Here is a 24163-nt window from a genome sequence, read left to right as displayed (position 1 = left end):
TCAGATATGCTTCAAGTGTTTTTTAATCCACTCCAGAAGAATGTAGTGTGATAGTTTATCAACATCCTTTTTTTCTGTATTGTGACATGTTTTGAGCCTCCTTCATTCCCTCCAGGTAAAACACACCCTATAAATTATCATCATTCATTGATGCTGTGCTATTACAGACTTGAAGTGTCCATTTGTCTGATTGAGTCAAACACTCCCTGTAGTTTACCACTATCCAGTGTTCCAGTACTGGGGCATGCCTCATGTACTTCGTTATCCTCTCCAAATAAAATATGGTCAGTAGCTTATCACAATTACTGTTTCGGTTCTACGATGAGTTTCAAGTCCTTCTTTAATTCATTCTAGATAAAACACATTCAGAAGTTTACCATGGTCCCAAGTTTTACTCTGTGTCATGCTTCCAGTTTCTCTTCATTCAACATGTATCAAACACACTCAATAGTTTATCACCATCCAGTGTTTCCGTGCTGTTTACTGCTTCAACTGTTTCTTCATTCTCTGAAGAAAATACACAACCAATAATTTATCACAATCCAGTGTGTTAATTCTGGTATATGTTTCAAAAGATCCTTTGTCCACCCAAGGTTGACCGCACTCTTAGTTTATCACCATCCCTGGATTCAGTGCTGTTACATACTTTCATCAATTTTTCAACTACCACAGGTCATCATACACAATGATTTATCACGATCCAGTTTCAGAGTTGTGACATGCTTCATGTGCTTCTTTCCCTATACAAGATCAAAGAAAGACCGCCTAAAGTGTGAACATACAGTGTTTCAGTCGTGAAACATACTTCAAGTGGTTCTTGATTCACTCCACGTCAAATGCAGCATATAGGTTATCGACATTCGTTGTTTCAGTGCTATGACACATTTCACTGGCTGCTTCACTAACTCCCGGTCAAACACATTCAGCATTTTACCACTATCTAGGGTTTCAGATCTGTGACATGCTTCAAGTGCTCCTGAAACTACTCAAGGTCAAATGCATTCAGTAGCTTTGTTGTTGCTGGTTGTTATTTGTTGTTCAGTCACTCAGTCATCTCCAGCTCTTCGTAATCCCATGGACTGCAGCATATCTCGCCTTTTTGTCCTTCACCATCTCCCGGAGCTTGTTCAAACTCAAATTCAATGGGTCAGTAATGCCATCCAACCATTTTGTCCTCTTCCATCTCCTTCTCCTGCTCCAATCTTTTCCAGCATCAGAGTGTTTTCCAATGAGTTGGCTCTTCACATTAGATAGCCATAATATTAGGGCTTCTGCCTCAGCATCAGCCCCTCCAGTGAATTTTCAGGATTGATTTCCTTTAGGGTTGACTGGATTCATTTCCTTGCAGCCCAAGGGACTCACAGGAGTCTTCTCCAAGATTGCAGTTCAAAAGTATCAATTCCTTAATGTTCAGCCTCCTTTATGGTATGGCTTGCTTTGGCACATGACTACTGAAAAATACAAAAACATAGCTCTGACTATATGGGTCCTTGTTGGCAAAGGAATGCCTCTGCTTTTTTACATGCAGCATGGGTTTGTCACAGCTTTTACAAGAAATAAGTGTCATTTAATTTCATAGCTTCAGTCACCATCTGCCATGGTTTTGGAGTCCACAAAAACAGAAGTCTGTCACTGTTTCCATTGTTTTTCCATCTATTTGTATAAAGTGATAGCATTGGATGCCATGATCTAAGTATTTTGAATGTTGAGCTTTAAGCCAACTTATTCAATCTCCCATTTTACTTTCATCAAGAGGCTCTTTAGTTCTTCTTATCTTTCTGCCATAAGGGTGGTGTCCTCTGCATATTTGAAGTTATTGATATTTCTCCATCAATCTTGATTCCACCTTGTGATTCCTCCAGCACAATGTTTCTCATTATGTATTCTATGTAGAAGTTAAATAAGCAGGGTGACAATTATACAGCCTTGAGGTACGCCTTTTCCTATTTGGAACCAGTCTGTAGTTCTATTTCCAGTTCTAACTGTTGCTTCCTGACCTGCATACAGGTTTCTTAAGAGGCAGGTCAGGTGGTCTGGTATTCCCATCTGTTTCAGAATTTTCCAACATTTATTGTAATCCACACAGTCAAAGTCTCAATAAAACATAAACAGATTTCTTCTGGAACTGTCCTGGTTTTTCAGTGATCTGGTGGTTGTTGGCAATTTGATCTTGGTTCCTCTGCCTTTTCGAAAACCAACTTGTATATCTGGAAGTTCACGATTAATGTATCGCTGAAGCATGGCTTGGAGAATTTTGAGCATTAATTTAGTAGCGTGTGAGATGAGTGCAGTAGTTGGAGAATTCTTTGACATTGTCTTTCTTTGGGATTGGAGTGAAAACTGACATTTTTCTGTCCTGTGGTCAGTGCTGAATTTTCCAAATTTGGTGGCATGTTGAGTGCAGAACTTTCATAGCATCATCTTTTGGGATTTGAAAGAGCTCAACTGGAATTCTATCACCTCCACTACCTTTCTTTGTAGTGACGCTTCCTAAGGCCCACTTGAGTTCACATCCCAGGATGTCTGGCTCTAGGTGAATGATCACACCATTGTGATTATCTGGGTCATGAATATCTTTTTTGTACAGTTTTTTCTGTGTATTTTTGCCACCTCTTCTTAAAATCTTCTGCTTCTTTTAGGCCCATACCATTTCTGTCCTTTATTGAGCCCATTTTTGCATGAAATGTTTGTTTGGTATCTCTAATTTTTTTTGAGGAGATCTCTAGTCTTTTCCATTCTATTGTTTTCCTATATTTCCTTGCTTCAATGGGTTTGGCACAATTCAAATGCTTCTCTTTCCAATCTGGTCAGTCATAGCCAATATTTTGTACCAACCAGTGTCCAGTGCTGTGACATATGACTGATTTCAATTCATCAGTGAAGTGAGTAAAAAAAAACAAAAAACAAAAAAAAAAAACAAAAACCTCCAGGAGTTTATCAACACAGTGTTTCATGGCTGCCACTGGATTCGAGTACTTCTTCACCCACTCCAGGTTAACATAGTCATTTATCACCATCCATTGCTTCACTACACTGACATGTTTCAAATGCTTCTATATTAATCCTGGTGCAAATTTTCTAGTAGTTATAAACAGCCAGTGTTTTAGTTTTGGAGCATGACCCAATGGCTTCTTCATTCTCACCCATAAGCCAAAGTCTAGTGTTTACATACTGTGACATGCTTAAAGAGCTTCATCATCCACCCTAGATCTAGACAGTCAGCATTTTATCATCATACCAGCATTTTAGTGGTGTTACATGATTTTAAATTTTGTTTGCCCACACTGAGGCATACACAGCCAGTACTTCATCATCCTCCAGTGTTTCAGGCTTTGATAAAATTAAATGTGTTCTTGGTCCCACTGACATCAATATACTTACCATTGATTACCATCTGGTTTCACTGCTGTGACATAATGTCAACTGCTTCTTCATCCATTCCTGTGTCAAACAAACCCAGTAGTTTTTTCCCCATCTAGTGATAGTGTTCAATACTATGAAATGATTTCTGGAGTCTCTGTGTCCATCCCACCTCAAACATAGTCAGTATTATCAATCAATGCTTCAGTGATGTCACATGCTTCAGGTGCTTTCTTCGTTCACTCCATATCAAGTACTTTCAGTCATTTATAAGCATCCAATGTTTCAGTTGTGTGACATGCTTCAACTATTTCTCTAAACCACTTGAGCTGAAACATACCCAATATCTTATGACCATCCAGTGTTTCAGTGCTGTGACATGCTTCAAGTGCTTCTTCTACTCCATGTTAAACACAAGCAATAGTTTATCACCATCAATTGTTTCAGTTCTGTAACATTCTTTAAGTCTTTTTCCATGTACTCTGCTTCAAATACACTGGGCAGTTGTTCACCATCAAGTATTTAGTTCTATGATATGTTTCAACGTTTTCTGTACCTACCAATTCATACACACTCATAAATTTATCACCATCCTGTGTTTTAGGGCTGTCATATGGTTAAATGAGTCCCCATCCCCACCCCAGGTCAAACACACCCAGTATTGATCAACATACAGCCTTTCAGCTATGTGATACATTTCGAGTGTTCTATGATCCAATCTTGGAAGATACATCCAATAATTTATCGAATTCCAGTGTTTCAGTGCTCTGAAGTTTTTAAGTGTTTCTGCATCCAAATAGCTCAGGCATGATTAATAGATTATAACCATCACTGTTTCAGTTTTATGACATGACTTGAGTACATCTTCATCTACTTTATACTCAATAATTACCACCATCCTGTAAATCAGAGGTAAAATATTCTTGGAATGCTTCTTTGTCTACTGTGGGTCAAACACACCTAGTAGTTTTTCACCATTCAGTGTTTCAGTGCTGTGACGACTTCCACTGCTTCTTCGTGTACTACAGGTCATCGCACCAAGTATCTTGTAACTACGAGCTTGCACTCTGGAGAACATATCTCTCCACTACTGAGACTGAATTGTAGAGCATGCATCTCACAACTACTAAGACCCCATTCTAAGTGCACATGACACTTCTGCAGTGCCTAAACTCTGGAGGAAATGTGATGACAGTATTGTCACACAGTATTGATCCTGTATTCTAGAACACACATCTTACCAGAACACACTGAACCAGTGTTCTACAGCAGGCTTAGCACAACTACTTAGCTTCCATTCTGGATGTATCATCCTACCTCTACTGAGTCACTACTACATGGCATACGTGACCCAACTTCTGAGTTTGCACTATGGAATACACATTATGCCACCACTGAGCCAGCTCTAGTGTACACATGACAAAGTACTGATCCCCACGTCAAAGGACAATGCCAAACATTATTCAAAGTACTGGACAATTGTGCTCATTTCACATACAAAGCAAGACAATGCTCAAAATTCTTTGAGCTAGGCTTCAAAGTATGTGATCCAATACACTGGATTTAGAAAAAGCAGAGGAATGAGGGCTTATACTGTCCAGCTCCATGGCCTACTAGAAAAAGTAGGAAGTCAAGAGATACCTGGAGTAACAGGCAAGTTTGACCTTGCAGTACACATGAAGCAGGGCAAAGACTAACAGAGTTTCCTAAGAGAACTCACCACTCATAGCAAACACTCTCTTCCAACAACACAAGAGATGAGTCTAGAGATGGTCAGTGCTGAAATCAGATTATGTTCTTTGCAGCCGAAGATGGAGAAGCTCTATACATTCAGCCACAACAAGACTGAGCAGTGACATGGCTCAGATCATGAATGCCTTTAAGCAAAGTTCAAACTTAAATTGAAGAGAGTATGAAAAACCACTAGACCATTTGGGTTTGACTGAAATCAAACCCTTATGATTACACAGTGGATGTGACAAATCAAATTGAAGGATTTGATCTTATAGACAGACTACAGGGAGAATTATGGACAAAGTGTCATGACATTCTGCACGAGACAGTGATCAAGAGCATACTTAAGAAAGATAAATTCAAAAAGGCGAAAGGGTTGTCTGAGGAGCCCTTACAAATAGCTTAGAAAAGAAGAGAAGCTAAAGGCATAGGAGAACAAAAAAGATAATCTATTTGAATCCAGTTTCCCAAAGAACACCAAGGAGAGACAAGAAAGCCTTCCTCGGCGGTCAGTGCAAAGAAATAGAGAAAAACAATAGGATGTCAAAGAACAGGTATCGCCTCAAGAATGTTACAGATACCAAGGGAACATTTCATGCAAAATTGGCACAATAAAGGAGAGAAACAATATGGACCTGACAGAAGCAGAATCTATTAAGAAGTGGTGGCAAAAATACGCAGAACTGTACCAAATAATAATAATAATAAAAATAATAATAAGATCTTAATGACCCAGTTAGCTGTGATGGTGTCTTTACTCACCTAGAACCAGACATCCTGGAATGTGAAATCAAGTAGCCCTTAGTAAATCACTATGAACAAAGTTACTAGAGGTGATGGGTTTCCAGTCGTGCAGTTTCAAGTCCTATCAGATTATACCATTAAAATCCTGCACTCAATATGCCAGAAACTTTGGAAAACTCGGCATTGGCCACAGAACTGGAAAAGGTTAGTTTAAAGTCCAATCCCAAAGAAAGGCTATGCCAAAGAATGTTCAAACTACAACACAATTACATGTATCTCACATGCAAGCAAAGTGATGCTCAAAGTTCTCCAAGCCAGGCTTCAACAGTACGTGAACCCAGAATTTCCAGATGTTAAGGGTGGATTTAGAAAAGTCAGAGGAACCAGAGATCAAATTGCCAGCATCCATTGGATCAGAGAAAAAGCAAGGGAGTTCAAGATATACATCTACATCTGATTTGGACTATGCCAAAGGTTTTGACTGTGTGGATGACAACAAACTATGGAGAATTCTTGAAAAGATGCAAATATCAGATCTCTTTAGCTGCCTCCTGAGAAATCTGTAGGCAGATTAAGAAGCAAGAGTTAGAACTGGACATGGAACAATGCACTAGATTCAAATTGGGAAAGGAGTACATCAAGGCTGTATATTGCCATGTGGCTTATTTAACTTATATTCAGAGCACATCATGTGAAATGCCAGGCTGGATGAAGCCCAAACTAGAATCAGGATTGCCTGGAGAAATATCAATAACCTCAGATATGCACTTGACACTACATATATGACTGAAAGTGAAGAATAACTAAGGAGCCTGCTGATGAAAAGAAAGAAGAGAGTGAAAAAGCTGGCTCATAACTCAACATTGAAAAAATGAAGATCATGGCATCTGGTCCCATCACTTCATGTCAAATAGGGAAAACATGGAGAAAATGGAAACAGTGATAGACTTTATTTTCTCAGGCTCCAAAATCACTGCAGATGCTGACTGCAGCCATGAAATTAAAAGGTGCTAGATCCTTGGAAGAAAAGCTGTAACCATCTAAAGAGCATATTCAAAAGCAGAGGCATAACTTTGCAATTATGGGAGAGTTGAACTATACAGGAAACTGAGCATGGAATAATCAATGCTTTTGAACTGTGGTGTTGGAGAATACTCTTGTGAGTCCGTTGGACTGCAAGGAGATCAAAGCAGGCAATCCTGATAGAACTCAGCTCTGAATATTCATTGGAAGTACTTTTGCTGAAGCTGAAACTCTGATACTTTGGCCACCTGATGCAAAGAAATGACTAGAGGAAAAGGCCCTGATGCTGGGAAATCTTTAGGGGAGAAGGAGAAGGGCCTAACAGAGGATGAGATGGTCAGATGGTACAACTAATTTGATGCACATTAGTTTGAGCAAACTCTGGGAGTTAGTGATAGATAGTAAGGCCTCGTGGTGTTGCAGAGAGTTGCTATGACTGAGCAACAGAACAACAGGAGAATAATACATTTCAGTAAGAAGTGAAGACACAACTTTCAAGAAGTTACTCAGAGAAAAATAGAGAGAAATTATCAATCCACTGCTCATACAGCCATTTTTACTGCTATTGAAACAAGTTTTTCCATATTTAAATGTGACTTTCCTGAAGCATGTGAATTCTGTTTTTGTTTTTTAATCTCAGAGAGGTGTATTGATGAAATCATGATGCACAGAGAAATGTCAGTTCTCACAGATTCCCTTAATAAAATCATGATGTACTTAAGGAGTAAGCGTTTTTTTTTTCCCATGGGAATGAAATTTTTTGATGAGTAACTTTTTAATTCTTTAGAAAACATTAATTACTATGATCAAATTAGTCTGGAATATTTGTAGTCTTTCCTTCAGTATCAGAAGATACTACAGCCCTAATAATAATGCAGGATTTTCCAACTGAAATCCTGAAACAGAATAGCTCACCACATTCTAAAAGCACTGCTACCCCTATAAAGCTAACAACAGTATTTTTCACAGAGCTAGAACAAATAATATTTCACAATTCATATGGAAATACAAAAAAACTGGAATAGTCAAAGCAATGTTGACAAAGAAGAATGGAACTGGAAGAATCAACCTGCCTGACTTCAGGCTCTACTACAAAGCCACAGTCATCAAGACAGTATGGTACTGGCACAAAGACAGAAATATAGATCAATGGAACAAAATAGAAAGCCCAGAGATAAATCCACGCACATATGGACACCTTATCTTTGACAAAGGAGGCAAGAATATAAAATGGATTAAAGGCAATCTCTTTAACAAGTGGTGCTGGGAAAACTGGTCAACCAACTACTTGTAAAAGAATGAGATTAGAACACTTTCTAACACCCTACACACAAAAAGACACAAAATGGATTAAAGATCTAAATGTAAGATCAGAAACTATAAAACTTCTAGAGGAGAACATAGGCAAAACACTCTCCGACACAAATCACAGCAGGATCCTCTATGACCCACCTCCCAGAATATTGGAAATAAAAACAAAAATAAACAAATGGGACCTAATTAAACTTAAAACCTTCTGCAGAACAAAGGAAACTACTAGCAAGGTGAAAAGACAGCCTTGAATGGGAGAAAATAATAGCAAATGAAGCAACCGACAAACAACTAATCTCAAAAATATAGAAGAAACTCTTGCAGTGCAATTCCAGAAAAATAAATGACCCAATAAAAAAATGGCCAAAAAAACTAAATAGACTTTTCTCCAAGAAGACATACAGATGGCTAACAAACACATGAAAAGATGTTCAACATCACTCATTATCAGAGAAGTGCAAATCAAAACCACAATGACGTACCATTTCACACCAGTCAGAATGGCCATGATCCAAACACCTACAAGCAATACATGCTGGAGAGGGTGTGGAGAAAAGGGAACCCTCTTACACTGTTGGTGGGAATGCAAACTAGTACAGCCACTATGGAGAACAGTGTGGAGATTCCTTAAAAAACTGGAAATAGAATGGCCATACGACCCAGCGATCCCACTGCTGGGCATACACACCGAGGAAACCAGAATTGAAAGAGACACGTGTACCCCAATGTTCATTGCAACACTATTTATAATAGCCAGGACATGGAAGCAACCTGGATGACTGTCAGCAGATGAATGGATAAGAAAGCTGTGGTACATATACACAATGGAGTATTACTCAGCCATTAAAAATACTACATTTGAATCAGTTCTAATGAGGTGGATGAACTGGAGCCTATTATATAGAGTGAAGTAATCCAGAAAGAAAAATACCAATACAGCATACACATGCATATATATCGAATTTAGAAAAATGGTAATGACAACCGTGTAAGCGAGACAGCAAAAGTGACACAGAGGTATAGGACAGTCTTTTGGACTCTGTGGGAGAGGGAGAGGGTGGGATGATTTGGGACAATGCCACTGAAACATGTTTAATATCACATATGAAATGAATCACCAGTCAAGGTTTCATGCATAATACTGAATGCTTGGGGCTGGTGCACTGGGACGACCCAGAAGGATGGATGACCCAGAAGGGTAGGGTGGAGGGGCGGGTGGGTTCAGGATGGGAACATGTGTATACCTGTGGTGGATTCACGTTGATGCATGGAAAAACCAATACAATATTGTAAAGTAATTAACCACCAATTAAAATAAATAAATTTATATAAAAATAATAAAAGCACAGTAGAAAACTGTTAATTTTCTATTAAAATCAGTGAGCATTTTATCCAAATTAAAGAATGGCAAAAACAACTTGAAGAACATCACTAAAGCCTGCTGAAAGAAATACAGTACAGGGTTAATGGTATGCAAGTTTAGGGTACACAAAACTTGAACTATAGTAATGGAAAATATATTAAAAGTTTCCTAGTGTGTGGGCAGAATGAGAAGTCTCCTCAGAAACTAAAACAAAGAAAACAAATCTTCACATTCTTTTAGAAAATCCAAATTGCTTCAGAAGGAAATATAAAGACACAGAAGAGAGAGCTAACAGCTTAAGTAGATCTATGTATGCTCGAATTATATAAGCAACATTATGTTTCATAGGCTTTTAGGCATTCATACCACAAATTTGAACTCTGATGGTTGGGATACCCTTACATCTCATCTTGGTGAACTATTGCATAGAATATTTTTATTTTGTGGTAAATTTGTCTAATCAGTATTGTTCTATCATGTTTTAAAAAATAAGTATTTTTGTGCTTTCAACATTCAAGGTACATTTGCTTGTTGCTGCATATATGTAACTACACTTCTATGTTAAACAAACTCACTTTTTAAAGGAACTTATTTATTTTATTATTTTTTAAATTTTATTTATTTTGGCGGGGCCAGGTATTCATGGATGTTCAAGGGCCTTTTCTAGCTGAGGCAAGTGGTATGGTGCACTTTGATATGGTGCATAGCCTTCCCATTGTGATGGTTTCTTTTGTTGCAGAACACTGGCTCTAGTTTTGGCACATGAGCTCATGAGTTGTGGCCCATGAGTTTAGCTACACTTCGGCATGTGGGATCCTCCCAGACAAGGATCACTGGGAAGCTGACTATTAACCAATGGATCACTAGGGTAGTTCTGAACAAACCCAGACTCTGCAGGCTAGAAGTTTGTTCTACTTATCTACTTAAGTTGTACTTATCTATCTTAAGTAGATACTGTGTTGCTTTGGGGGATTCTCCTGGTGGCTCAGTGGTAAAGAATCCACCTCCCAATGTGGATGACCCAATGTTGAGAAATCCCTGAGCTTGAAACGAGATGTGTCAATGTAATGAAGACTGCGTTCATTTCCCTAATTAGAACCGCTTGAGCTAACTCATACTACTGAACAGACTTCTGCTACCTGTTAATAAGTGCTCTTGCCTGACCATTTCTTCACTTAAATTGTATCCGTTGTCTTCCTTCTTGGAGAAACAAATTCCATCAGGGTGCTTCTGTTAGGAATCTAGCGTAATACAAGTGGTGGAGGAATTAAAGAGAAAGGTTATATATCTATCAGAGGACCTGGACAAACGGTCTTATGTTTGGGAGACAGGAACATCTTGTGGTTCATTAGAGATCCCTCTCTTTGAAATATTTAGGTCCAGTAAGCTAGGGACTGGTGGTGGCGGTAGTAGAGCCCCTAGTCTGTGTATCCAATGTTGGAGTGATGGAATAAAGTTTAAAGTTACTGCAAACAAACAAACAAACAAAAATACCTTCTCTTCGGAAATAAAATGTTTAGTATTGTTTTTCATAGTGATGGAAGACCTTTTCACCTATTTAAGCATTAGTGAACATTCTAACTTGATATAATTTTGCTTGAACTTTATGCTAGACACCCTATTTTTGACCTGTGAAACAAATATTGTACATCTGCTTTAACCATGGAGAATAGTCACTGGGTATTCACTTGAATGGGGAGGTAAAAATCTACTGTAGTTGTCTGTCATCAGTGTACCCTCTGGAAAATCAGGATACGAAAATGAGATTGTGCATTTCTGTGCTTTGGAGTTGTGTGTTCCTAGTCAGTTAAGATAATTAAGAAGTTTAATGATTCCAGATTCTTGCCTAGGAAAACACTAACATCACTGCTTGCCATATTTGTATTTTGTGGTTAACAGGATCCTTTTTACCACGATATATGTTTCACTCATGTATTTTCCACTTTAAAGAAATTTCTGTGTATACTGGCTCTGCCCCTACAGCTTCAGAACACTCCTCTTAAAACTGTATGAAAGACCATTTACCAGGCTATGGCCCTTGAGTTTGTTTGAATATTTTTTCCAATTTTAGTATATAATTTGTTGGGTATTTTCATCAATATGGTATAATTTCCTTCAAAGGAAAAAAAATGTGTTTCACTTCAAGTATGAAACGTTGTACTGAAAGTTATCTCTTACTTAATCATGACATATGATCAGTGAGTCCACATAATAAGGAATGACAATTGGAACTTTTAAGCAGAAACTAGGGCTTCCCTGGTAGGTCACCTGCTTAACAATCTGCTGCAATGCAGTTTGATTTCTGGTTTGGAAGGATTATCTGGACAAGCAACAGGTCACTCACTCCCATATTCTTTAGGCTTCCTTGGAGGTGCAGATAGTAAAAAATTCACCTGCTATAAGAGATCTGCTGGAAGAGTGGCCTGACAACCCACTCCAGTATTCTTGCCTGGAAAACCCCCATAGACAGAGGAGCTTGATGGGCTATAGTCCAGACGTCACAAAAAGTCAGACATAACTGTGAGACTAAGCAGACCAGAAACCAAAATAGATTTTTTAAAAATGCTTGAAAAACTTGAAGTTTGGAGGTCTGCCTTAGAAAGAGTATTTTAACCCTGAAAAAAATACATTAAGCAATGAACTTTACTACTCTCTTGTCCCTATAAAATCACAGGAGAAATGGAGTGTCATTTCCCTTTTTAGAGGATAGTTGTTGTAGTGAAGATATTGAAAGATTAAATAAATGATTTAAATCTACTGAAATGCTGCTTGCAAAAATGACAAAAAAATCTAATTCAAGATGAATATTAAAGCAAGAACATAATTGAAATCAGTTGCTGTTGTAAGACATGGCTTCAAAAGAGAGCTAAATAAATGTATATAATGACTGGCTAAATTCTCTGGCAATACATTATAAAAAATCACGGTCAATATTGAAAAGATTTTTACACACAATAAAAATAAATGCCTTTTAGTTATGCATAGTTTGAATAATCAAAAACACTGACTACTTTTCAGACATTCCAGGAAAAGGTCTTTTAAACAAATTATTTACTTTATCTCCCAAAACAATATAGTGGTGGTGGTCGTGATTAGTTGCTAAGTTATTTCCTTCTCTTTTTCATCTCCATGGACCATAGACTACCAGGCTTCTCTGCCCGTGGGATTACCCAGGCAAGAATACTGAGGTTGGTTTCCATTCTCTCTTCCAGAAGATCTATCTTTCCAACTCAGGGATTTCTCAACATTGGGTCATCCACATTGGGAGGTGGATTCTTTACCACTGAGCCACCAGGAGAATCCCCCAAAGCAACACAGTATCTACTTAAGATAGATAAGTACAACTTAAGTAGATAAGTAGAACAAACTTCTAGCCTGCAGAGTCTGGGTTTGTTCAGAACTACCCTAGTGATCCATTGGTTAATAGTCAGCTTCCCAGTGATCCTTGTCTGGGAGGATCCCACATGCCGAAGTGTAGCTAAACTCATGGGCCACAACTCATGAGCTCATGTGCCAAAACTAGAGCCAGTGTTCTGCAACAAAAGAAACCATCACAATGGGAAGGCTATGCACCATATCAAAGTGCACCATACCACTTGCCTCAGCTAGAAAAGGCCCTTGAACATCCATGAATACCTGGCCCCGCCAAAATAAATAAAATTTAAAAAATAATAAAATAAATAAGTTCCTTTAAAAAGTGAGTTTGTTTAACATAGAAGTGTAGTTACATATATGCAGCAACAAGCAAATGTACCTTGAATGTTGAAAGCACAAAAATACTTATTTTTTAAAACATGATAGAACAATACTGATTAGACAAATTTACCACAAAATAAAAATATTCTATGCAATAGTTCACCAAGATGAGATGTAAGGGTATCCCAACCATCAGAGTTCAAATTTGTGGTATGAATGCCTAAAAGCCTATGAAACATAATGTTGCTTATATAATTCGAGCATACATAGATCTACTTAAGCTGTTAGCTCTCTCTTCTGTGTCTTTATATTTCCTTCTGAAGCAATTTGGATTTTCTAAAAGAATGTGAAGATTTGTTTTCTTTGTTTTAGTTTCTGAGGAGACTTCTCATTCTGCCCACACACTAGGAAACTTTTAATATATTTTCCATTACTATAGTTCAAGTTTTGTGTACCCTAAACTTGCATACCATTAACCCTGTACTGTATTTCTTTCAGCAGGCTTTAGTGATGTTCTTCAAGTTGTTTTTGCCATTCTTTAATTTGGATAAAATGCTCACTGATTTTAATAGAAAATTAACAGTTTTCTACTGTGCTTTTATTATTTTTATATAAATTTATTTATTTTAATTGGTGGTTAATTACTTTACAATATTGTATTGGTTTTTCCATGCATCAACGTGAATCCACCACAGGTATACACATGTTCCCATCCTGAACCCACCCGCCCCTCCACCCTACCCTTCTGGGTCATCCATCCTTCTGGGTCGTCCCAGTGCACCAGCCCCAAGCATTCAGTATTATGCATGAAACCTTGACTGGTGATTCATTTCATATGTGATATTAAACATGTTTCAGTGGCATTGTCCCAAATCATCCCACCCTCTCCCTCTCCCACAGAGTCCAAAAGACTGTCCTATACCTCTGTGTCACTTTTGCTGTCTCGCTTACACGGTTGTCATTACCATTTTTCTAAATTCGATATATATGCATGTGTATGCTGTATTGGTATTTTTCTTTCTGGATTACTTCACTCTATATAATAGGCTCCAGTTCATCCACCTCATTAGAACTGATTCAAATGTAGTATTTTTAATGGCTGAGTAATACTCCATTGTGTATATGTAACACAGCTTTCTTATCCATTCATCTGCTGACAGTCATCCAGGTTGCTTCCATGTCCTGGCTATTATAAATAGTGTTGCAATGAACATTGGGGTACAAGTGTCTCTTTCAATTCTGGTTTCCTCGGTGTGTATGCCCAGCAGTGGGATCGCTGGGTCGTATGGCCATTCTATTTCCAGTTTTTTAAGGAATCTCCACACTGTTCTCCATAGTGGCTGTACTAGTTTGCATTCCCACCAACAGTGTAAGAGGGTTCCCTTTTCTCCACACCCTCTCCAGCATGTATTGCTTGTAGGTGTTTGGATCATGGCCATTCTGACTGGTGTGAAATGGTACGTCATTGTGGTTTTGATTTGCACTTCTCTGATAATGAGTGATGTTGAACATCTTTTCATGTGTTTGTTAGCCATCTGTATGTCTTCTTGGAGAAAAGTCTATTTAGTTTTTTTGGCCATTTTTTTATTGGGTCATTTATTTTTCTGGAATTGCACTGCAAGAGTTTCTTCTATATTTTTGAGATTAGTTGTTTGTCGGTTGTTTCATTTGCTATTATTTTCTCCCATTCAAGGCTGTCTTTTCACCTTGCTAGTAGTTTCCTTTGTTCTGCAGAAGGTTTTAAGTTTAATTAGGTCCCATTTGTTTATTTTTGTTTTTATTTCCAATATTCTGGGAGGTGGGTCATAGAGGATCCTGCTGTGATTTGTGTCGGAGAGTGTTTTGCCTATGTTCTCCTCTAGAAGTTTTATAGTTTCTGATCTTACATTTAGATCTTTAATCCATTTTGTGTCTTTTTGTGTGTAGGGTGTTAGAAAGTGTTCTAATCTCATTCTTTTACAAGTAGTTGGTTGACCAGTTTTCCCAGCACCACTTGTTAAAGAGATTGCCTTTAATCCATTTTATATTCTTGCCTCCTTTGTCAAAGATAAGGTGTCCATATGTGCGTGGATTTATCTCTGGGCTTTCTATTTTGTTCCATTGATCTATATTTCTGTCTTTGTGCCAGTACCATACTGTCTTGATGACTGTGGCTTTGTAGTAGAGCCTGAAGTCAGGCAGGTTGATTCTTCCAGTTCCATTCTTCTTTGTCAACATTGCTTTGACTATTCCAGTTTTTTTGTATTTCCATATGAATTGTGAAATATTATTTGTTCTAGCTCTGTGAAAAATACTGTTGTTAGCTTTATAGGGGTAGCAGTGCTTTTAGAATGTGGTGAGCTATTCTGTTTCAGGATTTCAGTTGGAAAATCCTGCATTATTATTAGGGCTGTAGTATCTTCTGATACTGAAGGAAAGACTACAAATATTCCAAACTAATTTGATCATAGTAATTAATGTTTTCTAAAGAATTAAAAAGTTACTCATCAAAAAATTTCATTCCCATGGGAAAAAAAAACGCTAACTCCTTAAGTACATCATGATTTTATTAAGGGAATCTGTGAGAACTGACATTTCTCTGTGCATCATGATTTCATCAATACACCTCTCTGAGATTAAAAAACAAAAACAGAATTCACATGCTTCAGGAAAGTCACATTTAAATATGGAAAAACTTGTTTCAATAGCAGTAAAAATGGCTGTATGAGCAGTGGATTGATAATTTCTCTCTATTTTTCTCTGAGTAACTTCTTGAAAGTTGTGTCTTCACTTCTTACTAAAATGTATTATTCTCCTGTTGTTCTGTTGCTCAGTCATAGCAACTCTCTGCAACACCACGAGGCCTTACTATCTATCACTAACTCCCAGAGTTTGCTCAAACTAATGTGCATCAAATTAGTTGTACCATCTGACCATCTCATCCTCTGTTAGGCCCTTCTCCTTCTCCCCTAAAGATTTCCCAGCATCAGGGCCTTTTCCTCTAGTCATTTCTTTGCATCAGGTGGCCAAAGTATCAGAGTTTCAGCTTCAGCAAAAGTACTTCCAATGAATATTCAGAGCTGAGTTCTATCAGGATTGCCTGCTTTGATCTCCTTGCAGTCCAACGGACTCACAAGAGTATTCTCCAACACCACAGTTCAAAAGCATTGATTATTCCATGCTCAGTTTCCTGTATAGTTCAACTCTCCCATAATTGCAAAGTTATGCCTCTGCTTTTGAATATGCTCTTTAGATGGTTACAGCTTTTCTTCCAAGGATCTAGCACCTTTTAATTTCATGGCTGCAGTCAGCATCTGCAGTGATTTTGGAGCCTGAGAAAATAAAGTCTATCACTGTTTCCATTTTCTCCATGTTTTCCCTATTTGACATGAAGTGATGGGACCAGATGCCATGATCATCATTTTTTCAATGTTGAGTTATGAGCCAGCTTTTTCACTCTCTTCTTTCTTTTCATCAGCAGGCTCCTTAGTTATTCTTCACTTTCAGTCATATATGTAGTGTCAAGTGCATATCTGAGGTTATTGATATTTCTCCAGGCAATCCTGATTCTAGTTTGGGCTTCATCCAGCCTGGCATTTCACATGATGTGCTCTGAATATAAGTTAAATAAGCCACATGGCAATATACAGCCTTGATGTACTCCTTTCCCAATTTGAATCTAGTGCATTGTTCCATGTCCAGTTCTAACTCTTGCTTCTTAATCTGCCTACAGATTTCTCAGGAGGCAGCTAAAGAGATCTGATATTTGCATCTTTTCAAGAATTCTCCATAGTTTGTTGTCATCCACACAGTCAAAACCTTTGGCATAGTCCAAATCAGATGTAGATGTATATCTTGAACTCCCTTGCTTTTTCTCTGATCCAATGGATGCTGGCAATTTGATCTCTGGTTCCTCTGACTTTTCTAAATCCACCCTTAACATCTGGAAATTCTGGGTTCACGTACTGTTGAAGCCTGGCTTGGAGAACTTTGAGCATCACTTTGCTTGCATGTGAGATACATGTAATTGTGTTGTAGTTTGAACATTCTTTGGCATAGCCTTTCTTTGGGATTGGACTTTAAACTAACCTTTTCCAGTTCTGTGGCCAATGCCGAGTTTTCCAAAGTTTCTGGCATATTGAGTGCAGGATTTTAATGGTATAATCTGATAGGACTTGAAACTGCACGACTGGAAACCCATCACCTCTAGTAACTTTGTTCATAGTGATTTACTAAGGGCTACTTGATTTCACATTCCAGGATGTCTGGTTCTAGGTGAGTAAAGACACCATCACAGCTAACTGGGTCATTAAGATCTTATTATTATTTTTATTATTATTATTATTTGGTACAGTTCTGCGTATTTTTGCCACCACTTCTTAATAGATTCTGCTTCTGTCAGGTCCATATTGTTTCTCTCCTTTATTGTGCCAATTTTGCATGAAATGTTCCCTTGGTATCTGTAACATTCTTGAGGCGATACCTGTTCTTTGACATCCTATTGTTTTTCTCTATTTCTTTGCACTGACCGCCGAGGAAGGCTTTCTTGTCTCTCCTTGGTGTTCTTTGGGAAACTGGATTCAAATAGATTATCTTTTTTGTTCTCCTATGCCTTTAGCTTCTCTTCTTTTCTAAGCTATTTGTAAGGGCTCCTCAGACAACCCTTTCGCCTTTTTGAATTTATCTTTCTTAAGTATGCTCTTGATCACTGTCTCGTGCAGAATGTCATGACACTTTGTCCATAATTCTCCCTGTAGTCTGTCTATAAGATCAAATCCTTCAATTTGATTTGTCACATCCACTGTGTAATCATAAGGGTTTGATTTCAGTCAAACCCAAATGGTCTAGTGGTTTTTCATACTCTCTTCAATTTAAGTTTGAACTTTGCTTAAAGGCATTCATGATCTGAGCCATGTCACTGCTCAGTCTTGTTGTGGCTGAATGTATAGAGCTTCTCCATCTTCGGCTGCAAAGAACATAATCTGATTTCAGCACTGACCATCTCTAGACTCATCTCTTGTGTTGTTGGAAGAGAGTGTTTGCTATGAGTGGTGAGTTCTCTTAGGAAACTCTGTTAGTCTTTGCCCTGCTTCATGTGTACTGCAAGGTCAAACTTGCCTGTTACTCCAGGTATCTCTTGACTTCCTACTTTTTCTAGTAGGCCATGGAGCTGGACAGTATAAGCCCTCATTCCTCTGCTTTTTCTAAATCCAGTGTATTGGATCACATACTTTGAAGCCTAGCTCAAAGAATTTTGAGCATTGTCTTGCTTTGTATGTGAAATGAGCACAATTGTCCAGTACTTTGAATAATGTTTGGCATTGTCCTTTGACGTGGGGATCAGTACTTTGTCATGTGTACACTAGAGCTGGCTCAGTGGTGGCATAATGTGTATTCCATAGTGCAAACTCAGAAGTTGGGTCACGTATGCCATGTAGTAGTGACTCAGTAGAGGTAGGATGATACATCCAGAATGGAAGCTAAGTAGTTGTGCTAAGCCTGCTGTAGAACACTGGTTCAGTGTGTTCTGGTAAGATGTGTGTTCTAGAATACAGGATCAATACTGTGTGACAATACTGTCATCACATTTCCTCCAGAGTTTAGGCACTGCAGAAGTGTCATGTGCACTTAGAATGGGGTCTTAGTAGTTGTGAGATGCATGCTCTACAATTCAGTCTCAGTAGTGGAGAGATATGTTCTCCAGAGTGCAAGCTCGTAGTTACAAGATACTTGGTGCGATGACCTGTAGTACACGAAGAAGCAGTGGAAGTCGTCACAGCACTGAAACACTGAATGGTGAAAAACTACTAGGTGTGTTTGACCCACAGTAGACAAAGAAGCATTCCAAGAATATTTTACCTCTGATTTACAGGATGGTGGTAATTATTGAGTATAAAGTAGATGAAGATGTACTCAAGTCATGTCATAAAACTGAAACAGTGATGGTTATAATCTATTAATCATGCCTGAGCTATTTGGATGCAGAAACACTTAAAAACTTCAGAGCACTGAAACACTGGAATTCGATAAATTATTGGATGTATCTTCCAAGATTGGATCATAGAACACTCGAAATGTATCACATAGCTGAAAGGCTGTATGTTGATCAATACTGGGTGTGTTTGACCTGGGGTGGGGATGGGGACTCATTTAACCATATGACAGCCCTAAAACACAGGATGGTGATAAATTTATGAGTGTGTATGAATTGGTAGGTACAGAAAACGTTGAAACATATCATAGAACTAAATACTTGATGGTGAACAACTGCCCAGTGTATTTGAAGCAGAGTACATGGAAAAAGACTTAAAGAATGTTACAGAACTGAAACAATTGATGGTGATAAACTATTGCTTGTGTTTAACATGGAGTAGAAGAAGCACTTGAAGCATGTCACAGCACTGAAACACTGGATGGTCATAAGATATTGGGTATGTTTCAGCTCAAGTGGTTTAGAGAAATAGTTGAAGCATGTCACACAACTGAAACATTGGATGCTTATAAATGACTGAAAGTACTTGATATGGAGTGAACGAAGAAAGCACCTGAAGCATGTGACATCACTGAAGCATTGATTGATAATACTGACTATGTTTGAGGTGGGATGGACACAGAGACTCCAGAAATCATTTCATAGTATTGAACACTATCACTAGATGGGGAAAAAACTACTGGGTTTGTTTGACACAGGAATGGATGAAGAAGCAGTTGACATTATGTCACAGGAGTGAAACCAGATGGTAATCAATGGTAAGTATATTGATGTCAGTGGGACCAAGAACACATTTAATTTTATCAAAGCCTGAAACACTGGAGGATGATGAAGTACTGGCTGTGTATGCCTCAGTGTGGGCAAACAAAATTTAAAATCATGTAACACCACTAAAATGCTGGTATGATGATAAAATGCTGACTGTCTAGATCTAGGGTGGATGATGAAGCTCTTTAAGCATGTCACAGTATGTAAACACTAGACTTTGGCTTATGGGTGAGAATGAAGAAGCCATTGGGTCATGCTCCAAAACTAAAACACTGGCTGTTTATAACTACTAGAAAATTTGCACCAGGATTAATATAGAAGCATTTGAAACATGTCAGTGTAGTGAAGCAATGGATGGTGATAAATGACTATGTTAACCTGGAGTGGGTGAAGAAGTACTCGAATCCAGTGGCAGCCATGAAACACTGTGTTGATAAACTCCTGGAGGTTTTTTTTTTTGTTTGTTTGTTTGTTTTTTTTTACTCACTTCACTGATGAATTGAAATCAGTCATATGTCACAGCACTGGACACTGGTTGGTACAAAATATTGGCTATGACTGACCAGAGTGGAAAGAGAAGCATTTGAATTGTGCCAAACCCATTGAAGCAAGGAAATATAGGAAAACAATAGAATGGAAAAGACTAGAGATCTCCTCAAAAAAAATTAGAGATACCAAACAAACATTTCATGCAAAAATGGGCTCAATAAAGGACAGAAATGGTATGGGCCTAAAAGAAGCAGAAGATTTTAAGAAGAGGTGGCAAAAATACACAGAAAAAACTGTACAAAAAAGATATTCATGACCCAGATAATCAAAATGGTGTGATCATTCACCTAGAGCCAGACATCCTGGGATGTGAACTCAAGTGGGCCTTAGGAAGCGTCACTACAAAGAAAGGTAGTGGAGGTGATAGAATTCCAGTTGAGCTCTTTCAAATCCCAAAAGATGATGCTATGAAAGTTCTGCACTCAACATGCCACCAAATTTGGAAAATTCAGCACTGACCACAGGACAGAAAAATGTCAGTTTTCACTCCAATCCCAAAGAAAGACAATGTCAAAGAATTCTCCAACTACTGCACTCATCTCACACGCTACTAAATTAATGCTCAAAATTCTCCAAGCCATGCTTCAGCGATACATTAATCGTGAACTTCCAGATATACAAGTTGGTTTTCGAAAAGGCAGAGGAACCAAGATCAAATTGCCAACAACCACCAGATCACTGAAAAACCAGGACAGTTCCAGAAGAAATCTGTTTATGTTTTATTGAGACTTTGACTGTGTGGATTACAATAAATGTTGGAAAATTCTGAAACAGATGGGAATACCAGACCACCTGACCTGCCTCTTAAGAAACCTGTATGCAGGTCAGGAAGCAACAGTTAGAACTGGAAATAGAACTACAGACTGGTTCCAAATAGGAAAAGGCGTACCTCAAGGCTGTATAATTGTCACCCTGCTTATTTAACTTCTACATAGAATACATAATGAGAAACATTGTGCTGGAGGAATCACAAGGTGGAATCAAGATTGATGGAGAAATATCAATAACTTCAAATATGCAGAGGACACCACCCTTATGGCAGAAAGATAAGAAGAACTAAAGAGCCTCTTGATGAAAGTAAAATGGGAGATTGAATAAGTTGGCTTAAAGCTCAACATTCAAAATACTTAGATCATGGCATCCAATGCTATCACTTTATACAAATAGATGGAAAAACAATGGAAACAGTGACAGACTTCTGTTTTTGTGGACTCCAAAACCATGGCAGATGGTGACTGAAGCTATGAAATTAAATGACACTTATTTCTTGTAAAAGCTGTGACAAACCCATGCTGCATGTAAAAAAGCAGAGGCATTCCTTTGCCAACAAGGACCCATATAGTCAGAGCTATGTTTTTGTATTTTTCAGTAGTCATGTGCCAAAGCAAGCCATACCATAAAGGAGGCTGAACATTAAGGAATTGATACTTTTGAACTGCAATCTTGGAGAAGACTCCTGTGAGTCCCTTGGGCTGCAAGGAAATGAATCCAGTCAACCCTAAAGGAAATCAATCCTGAAAATTCACTGGAGGGGCTGATGCTGAGGCAGAAGCCCTAATATTATGGCTATCTAATGTGAAGAGCCAACTCATTGGAAAACACTCTGATGCTGGAAAAGATTGGAGCAGGAGAAGGAGATGGAAGAGGACAAAATGGTTGGATGGCATTACTGACCCATTGAATTTGAGTTTGAACAAGCTCCGGGAGATGGTGAAGGACAAAAAGGCGAGATATGCTGCAGTCCATGGGATTACGAAGAGCTGGAGATGACTGAGTGACTGAACAACAAATAACAACCAGCAACAACAAAGCTACTGAATGCATTTGACCTTGAGTAGTTTCAGGAGCACTTGAAGCATGTCACAGATCTGAAACCCTAGATAGTGGTAAAATGCTGAATGTGTTTGACCGGGAGTTAGTGAAGCAGCCAGTGAAATGTGTCATAGCACTGAAACAACGAATGTCGATAACCTATATGCTGCATTTGACGTGGAGTGAATCAAGAACCACTTGAAGTATGTTTCACGACTGAAACACTGTATGTTCACACTTTAGGCGGTCTTTCTTTGATCTTGTATAGGGAAAGAAGCACATGAAGCATGTCACAACTCTGAAACTGGATCGTGATAAATCATTGTGTATGATGACCTGTGGTAGTTGAAAAATTGATGAAAGTATGTAACAGCACTGAATCCAGGGATGGTGATAAACTAAGAGTGCGGTCAACCTTGGGTGGACAAAGGATCTTTTGAAACATATACCAGAATTAACACACTGGATTGTGATAAATTATTGGTTGTGTATTTTCTTCAGAGAATGAAGAAACAGTTGAAGCAGTAAACAGCACGGAAACACTGGATGGTGATAAACTATTGAGTGTGTTTGATACATGTTGAATGAAGAGAAACTGGAAGCATGACACAGAGTAAAACTTGGGACCATGGTAAACTTCTGAATGTGTTTTATCTAGAATGAATTAAAGAAGGACTTGAAACTCATCGTAGAACCGAAACAGTAATTGTGATAAGCTACTGACCATATTTTATTTGGAGAGGATAACGAAGTACATGAGGCATGCCCCAGTACTGGAACACTGGATAGTGGTAAACTACAGGGAGTGTTTGACTCAATCAGACAAATGGACACTTCAAGTCTGTAATAGCACAGCATCAATGAATGATGATAATTTATAGGGTGTGTTTTACCTGGAGGGAATGAAGGAGGCTCAAAACATGTCACAATACAGAAAAAAAGGATGTTGATAAACTATCACACTACATTCTTCTGGAGTGGATTAAAAAACACTTGAAGCATATCTGAACGTAAACACTGAATGGGGATATGATATTGTGTGTGTATAAGGCCAGTAAAAATAGAGGAAACAATAGAATAGGAAAGGCTAGAAATCTTGCCAAGGAACTTAGAGACACAAAGGGAATATTTCTTGCAAACATGGGCACAATCAAGGACAGAAGTGGTATGAGCCTAGCAGAAGCAGAAAATGTGATGAAGTGTTGGCAAGAGTATAAGAGAACTGTGTCAAAGAAAGGTCTTAATCACCTGCTGCTGGGTGCCATTGCCTTCTCCACTTAATCATCTAGATAACCATAATGGTGTGATCACTCACATAGAGCAGACAACCTGGAGTGTGAAGTCAAGTGGATCTTAGGAAGAATGACCAGAAACAATGCTAGTCGAGGTGATAGAATTGAAGCTTACCTATGCCAACAAAGGTTCCTCTAGTCAAGGCTATGGTTTTACCTGTGGTCATGTATGGATGTGAGAGTTGGATTGTGAAGAAGGCTGAGCACCGAAGAATTGATCCTTTTGAATTGTGGTGTTGGAGAAGACTCTTGAGAATCCCTTGGACTGCAAGGAGATCCAACCAGTCCATTCTGAAGGAGATCAGCCCTGGGATTTCTTTGGAAGGAATGATGCTAAAGCTGAAACTCCAGTACTTTGGCCACCTCATGCGAAGAGTTGACTCACTGGAAAAGACTCTGATGCTGGGAGGGATTGGGGGCAGGAGGAGAAGGGGACAGCAGAGGATGAGATGGCTGGATGGCATCACTGACTTGATGGACGAGAGTCTCAGTGAACTCCGGAAGTTGGTGACGGACAAGGAGGCCTGGCGTGCTGCGATT

Source organism: Bos taurus, chromosome Y (genome assembly GCF_002263795.3).
Source record: "Bos taurus isolate L1 Dominette 01449 registration number 42190680 breed Hereford chromosome Y, ARS-UCD2.0, whole genome shotgun sequence".
NCBI classification, from domain to species: Eukaryota; Metazoa; Chordata; class Mammalia; order Artiodactyla; family Bovidae; genus Bos; species Bos taurus.
Note: the sequence above shows the minus strand (reverse complement) of the source record.